Source organism: Pholcus phalangioides, unplaced genomic scaffold (genome assembly GCF_987345545.1).
Source record: "Pholcus phalangioides strain wild (caught in Gottingen) unplaced genomic scaffold, Ppha-v1.0 ptg000042l_1, whole genome shotgun sequence".
Classification (NCBI taxonomy): Eukaryota; Metazoa; Arthropoda; class Arachnida; order Araneae; family Pholcidae; genus Pholcus; species Pholcus phalangioides.
Window position 1 is genome coordinate 35,080,075 of NW_028301628.1, and position 6,000 is coordinate 35,086,074.

A 6,000-nucleotide genomic window follows, 5' to 3' on the forward strand; every position below is an offset into this window, starting at 1 on the left:
AGCTATAGAGAAATGGTGTTACATTTTGTGTTATGACTCATGGAGACCAGCGTCTGTCTTCCAAAAACGCACGTATATCGTTTTTGTAAGTAATAACATGTATGAAAATATTCAATGTGGAATTTATCTTATATTCAAGGCACTCCAATCTGCGGTGAAAATCGTCCACAACTGCAAGATCCGGAAGACGTACCTTTTGGCCTCAAAATACTATAAAACCCCTTTTACATGCGCAAAATTTGGGTTGCTTTAGTGCTTACTAAAAATACAAATACAAAGGTCACAACAGACAAAATGCCCAGAAGGACGTAGATACACACATCTTTCTTTTAAACCGAGCACAACTCAGGTCTATCACCATCTATGGGCAATTTACTACCTCCTGAGTTGTGCCAGAAGTGTAACTGTGTGTACTTAACAGTCTGAGTGCGTATGTAGTGTTGTGTTTGATTTTTCAGTGCTGCCATCCTTAATTCAGACGTGAAGTGAGTGATGTGTTATGATTGAATTACATTTGTACTGTTTCACTGTTTGTAGGTCTGTTGCTCTCTGCGGCGAGACTTTTAAAGGGAAGATCGGCTCGCATTCGCGCCTTGAAGTTGGGAACCACAGAAAACCAACTTAAGCCGACCTACTGTGGTGACGGTGGGGGTTTCGAATCCGGAAAACCCGTGTGTTTAGATACACACATCAAAAGAAAGCCATCTTTTTTTGCGGAGGAATGATGGATGACCTCGACCTCCTCTCCCTTTAATGTCTTGCACCACGAAAGCAACCTGGCGTTTAGCTCCTTTGTCAGCCATCTTGAGCCAACCGCTTCCGTTCAACCCGCGTGACCAGTGACGACTTCCGCAAAAAGAGGGGGGACGGGTAGGAATACCGACATAAACTAAACGTCATGTAAACGGATTGTAGTGAAAATCCCTGTTTTTCCGGTAACTTCCCGGGATATTTTATTCCCCATGTAAATGAAGCTTAAGTTAGCAGTAAATTATATTGCTAAATAGTTAAGCAAATTAAAAAATAAATGTTATTTTCATTCATATATTCCTACATTTATGGAGTCAGCAACCGAACATCTTTTCATCGTAATCTCACCGCACTTTTCTACTACCGCCAGTGTCATATACCCATTAAAACGCCTGACATCTACATAACCAAAATTATTTGAGAAACACACAAAGGAATGACAGTCTCTGATGTGTGTGTGCATATTTACTATGTCTCCTCCATCGTTGCAACCTCCATCAGGTATTCTGTGGTGAAATAACTTGTTCAAATAAGTTCCATCACACTTTAAAACCTTTCAATGCCATGAAATTGATGGGTACCGCAGAAATCACTAAACCCACTTTAAATTGTCATAGGCTATATTTTTTAAAGCAGTGTGGGCTTTCTTCCGATTTGCAGCAGGTGCTAAGTAGAAAGGATGAGAAAATGTGTTCCATGGAGGAAATGAGATTTACAAGATATCTGGGCTTGTGTCAGTGATAAAATAAAAGGGCTTTCCTTGACAGGGTATGCAGTAAAACCCCTCTCAACAACCCCTCCACCCTTCTTTTACGGCCAAATTATATAATTTCTCCCTATGCAATAAAAGTATGCATTTGAAGCCCCTGATTAACGGTCAGCCCCACTTTTACGGACGAACTTTTTTGTCCTCCCACCGTTGTCCAAAAATAGAGGTTTTATTGCACAAAGCCTTGTCCGTCAAAGAGTTAAAGTCCATTAAATTATTTTTCACATGCACAAAAGAAAATTCAAAAATATTTTAATATTAAAAAAACTTCAACATTTATTTATAAAACAAACGTTTCAATTTATAAGATTATTCTTCGTTCCTATAACTTTGGTCGTTCTTACTGAACGTCCATTTCACCAAAAAGTGTTTTTTTGCGTCGCTGGATGTCGTCCACGACGATTAGTGCGAATGTCACATGACCTTTTCTCCACCATCCTCACAAGTAGAGGACCCACCATCCTCACATCGACAACCGTATCGGGCAACTCTCCAACTGGCAAACATCATCAACTATACGACCATCCATACCATTTGGTTAAATGTGACGTTAAAAGTATTAGTCATTAAATAGTATTATGAAAGGCTAGTATGATGGTATTGTTTCAAAATTACATTATATTCTATGGCAAAAGTAATTGTCATTCTCCCCCAAAATCAAGAAAGCAAATGTTTGACCATGAGTTTTCCCATCTCTTCAAGGGTTAAGCGTATGATCAATAGTGTAACATGTACCAGTTTTATTTGTTTCTTTTATTTCGGACGGAATCTAACCAGGGTGCCAATACAGAATGATATGTCGGAGGGGACGATTTATTGCGAATTGATAGCCACTATTGTCCCGTAAAACGTTCCATCTAATTTTTTTTTACGTGCGGCGGACCACGATTTTGCATGCGTGAAAGAATTTCTGCCTCACAGCTGAGAAGAAAACGTTGGTCCCGTATGTGTTACGGGACAGGCCCATTTACTCCCTTATTATCGATCTCTCTTGGAGGGGGGGGGTCCCCCTTCTGGATCCGCACCTGAATCTAACGTATAGTTTTCATTTGATGCGCAGCAACGTGATTGGAAACGTGAATTAATTCAGTTCTGGTAAAGAATATACAGTTTGGCATTAATTTCCCATGTTGAATTGAAAAGCATCGAAAAAGAATTTCCTGTTCATTTCCTCTTTCCTTGTCTCTTATTTTCTTAACCACTTATCTTATAACCGACAACAGCACGAGCCTATTGCACATGCTACTAAGTAGCCCGAAAGCATGCTAATTTCGAGCATATGCAACCCATCAGGTTATTTGTAACATTTGCTCAAATGCAATCAAGAAGCTCATTGGTTGCATATGCTCGAAAGTGGCATGTGTATTCCAGGCTTATCGGCTTGGGGCAGTTTACGACCTGAAAACTCAAAAAATCTGCATTTTTTTTTTCGACTGAGCTCACCGTGAGCGTTTAGTTCAATTTCTACGCCAGCCAGTTGATGTAGGCCTTTTTCTTCAGATATATGGTTGAGAATGAAAAGATGACGAAAAATGCTTTTAAAAATGAATCATTTTTATATTTAATTCTGCATGTTCAAAATTTTCGGCATTCTTGAATATGAGTTACCGTCTTCTGATTTTCAAACCTAATTTTATAATGTAAACTCTATAACTTCCCTATCCTGAGCAATAATTTTAATTTGAAGTCGAATATATAGGCCTACTCCAGATAATACATGCTGACACTTTAACCGTTTTTCATTTTACAATGTATTATCATACTTTAGATATGAGAACGGTAAGAGAGAGAGAAGCACGCTTTTAAAGTACACGCATTTAGGGCTTGCGTAGATATACGGGTCGTTCAGTATCATTGGAAGAGAAACGTGGTGTGACATGTAAAATATATTCCGCAAATTTCACGATAATGCAATGCTGAAGAAGATGCGGATTCATATCTGGAAATTATATTTCATTCAGATGTTTAACGTGTGTATCCCTCAGGAAATATATTTTTCGGATAATTCATCCCGATAAACGACGTGCTTTGCCATTAGGAGGTTCTTATTTGCCGTAATTCGTTCCAATAGAAATTTTGGTGATGTGGTGATGCCGGGTTAATTATATTGTTTATAACGCACCATTGAAAATCTGTATGTGAGGTATGTTGAAAATATCAATTGCGGATCTTGTAAAGCTTTCACTTTTTTTTTCGAATCTGAGAATCGATTCATAGATAGTACAGGAGCACCAGTGCGCTTCAAACTTATCTTGCTTGAACATGTACAACTTATGCATGACCTTGTCTTTCTGTTTATATGTTCATTACGAGGTGATGTGGGATGACTTCCATCACGCATCTAAACATATCCTGTGGGATAAGTGTAGTTTGGGCCTGATACCAGACACTTTCCTCTCCAGTTGAACCCAGAGCTGTAAATGAGTAATTATAGGATATAGATATGGATTAGTATTATATCCATAAGCTGTAAATGAGAGATTCCTCAAAGCATGAAATGAGATGGTTTGAGAAAGTCTTTGTGGGTCCTCCGATCGTAACCAAATGGAATCCCACACTGATACGAAATTCTGGGATGAATGTAAGTTAGTTCTGCAACATTTCTCTCTAGCTATCGCTCTATCACCGCTAGCCCTGTGCAATGATCGCAGAAGGAGTGATCAATAATCACACACATTCGAAATGCACTCATAAAACTGCAACGTTTTGCCATGTAAGAGGCTTTTCATGTGGAAAATGTGAAAAGTCTACGATTTTCAAGTAATAGGAATGTGAATTGGTTATTGGTTCTTGGTAGAGGCTATATAGTCCAACTCTCAGCTTGTGTATTAATATACAATTTCCCAACTACCAGATGGAATTTCGGAACACTCCCTTGGAATTAGGACTAATTTATTTGCGGGCGAAAACATAGGAAGAGACTACTAGTGCATTGCCCCTTTCTTTCTTTGGCACTACTACTACTACTAACTGTACACGTAGCTCCTAAAAATTCCTCTGGGGAATTTCTAACACGTTGATTACATGTAGAAAACGTGTTGTGTACGTGAGTTTGTATGCGTGCCCTAACGTATTTATATTGTCAGAGTTATGCTTGTTTACGCGTTGTACTAGTGTTGCCATCTGTTTCATATTTTGAAGCGAAAATTAAAAACACAAGAATTTTCATGTTATTTAAGTACCGTGTTGAAGGTCTGTCTGCACTTTGCGGAGGCATTTAGTTCTTCAGCACTACTAACTAATTTCACAGGGTGCCACAATGGCGCTGACGTCGCTAAACGGGGAAAACAATGCAAAGTTACAACTGGTCCTTCCACGGCTTCGCCAATAAAAAGAAGTGTCACGTGAAGCATGTGAAGCATTAGTGGTCGGCTGAAGTTGGTTTTCTGTGGTTCCCAATTTCAAGGCGCATATGCGAGCCGATCTCCCCGTTAAAAAGTCTCGCCACAGAGAGCAACAGTCCTACAACGGGAAATCATTCAATCATAACACTTCACTCATAGTTAGAAAAACTGGTGGCAGATGGCAGCACTACACATAACAAGCATTACAGAGAAACAAAAAACTTCACGTCAGGTTTCACTACACGTACACGCTCATTCCCGCATGTACCGATGCGTAGGGGGTTCCGCGCGGGGGGCGGGGCATGTGTGGTGTAGCAGTAGTAGGTAGGGCCTCCAAAAAATGGCTCGGGGATCCATGATGTTCTTAAGTCAGCCACCTCGTTGGGCAATTTGCCTGTTGTGGCGTTGTATTTGTAATTGTAATTTGTAATTTGTATGCCCATGCTACATGTCAGAGGACTCTATAATTACGTCTGTCTCTCTATCTGTATGAATATACGGATTATAACAAATTTTTCTTTTGTGTTTTTTCATTCAGAGGTTGGTGCGAGAACGTTCTGTGTTATCCATGTACTCGTGCTGTTGTCTTGCTGCCGTCCTCCTTCCAGAAGTAGGAGGTAACATCTATGCGTATTTTGAAATAAATAAACCGATTCCAAACTAATAAAATCGTGGAATATGCATCGGTACGAGATATACGCGAATGTCTAATCCACCCGCATCAGATACCATACTCGCGTATTTCAGTAATTCATTTGAAATTTACGTGTTAAAAAGTTTTTTTTTTCTGAGTTCAATGTCTTTTTTTCTGAAAAACAAATATCCAAGATGTATTTATACATATTACTGAATAAATTGTTTTCTCTCGCTATTTCTCGGAAAAATGCATCTCCTTTCGGAATTTCAATTTTTTTTTACTATTATTATAACATGAAACAAATGGCGTCAGTAAAATATACGTTTTTTTCTTACATCTTCCTTTTAGAAATATTCCAAATAAAACATTTATTCAAAAAAAAAAAAACCCACTTTTAATCTTCCAGCATTTTTGATGACGCCCTTTTATCGACAATTTTGAAATACGTTCGAAGAAATAAATTATATTCACTGTCTCAAACACTGCTTAAAAGAATGAAA

The 6,000-nt window shown here is 38.7% G+C and overlaps 1 long non-coding RNA gene across 1 annotated transcript in view; it reads left to right on the forward strand.

Moving 5' to 3' along the window:
- The window catches only part of LOC149064941 (uncharacterized), a 68,398-nt gene extending 62,859 nt beyond the window's left edge, over positions 1-5,539 (forward strand). Inside the window, exon 3 of the long non-coding RNA XR_016195735.1 lies at positions 5,402-5,539. This is a non-coding gene — a long non-coding RNA (uncharacterized LOC149064941). The remainder of the gene's footprint in view (positions 1-5,401) is intronic.
- The last annotated feature ends 461 nt before the right edge of the window (positions 5,540-6,000 follow it).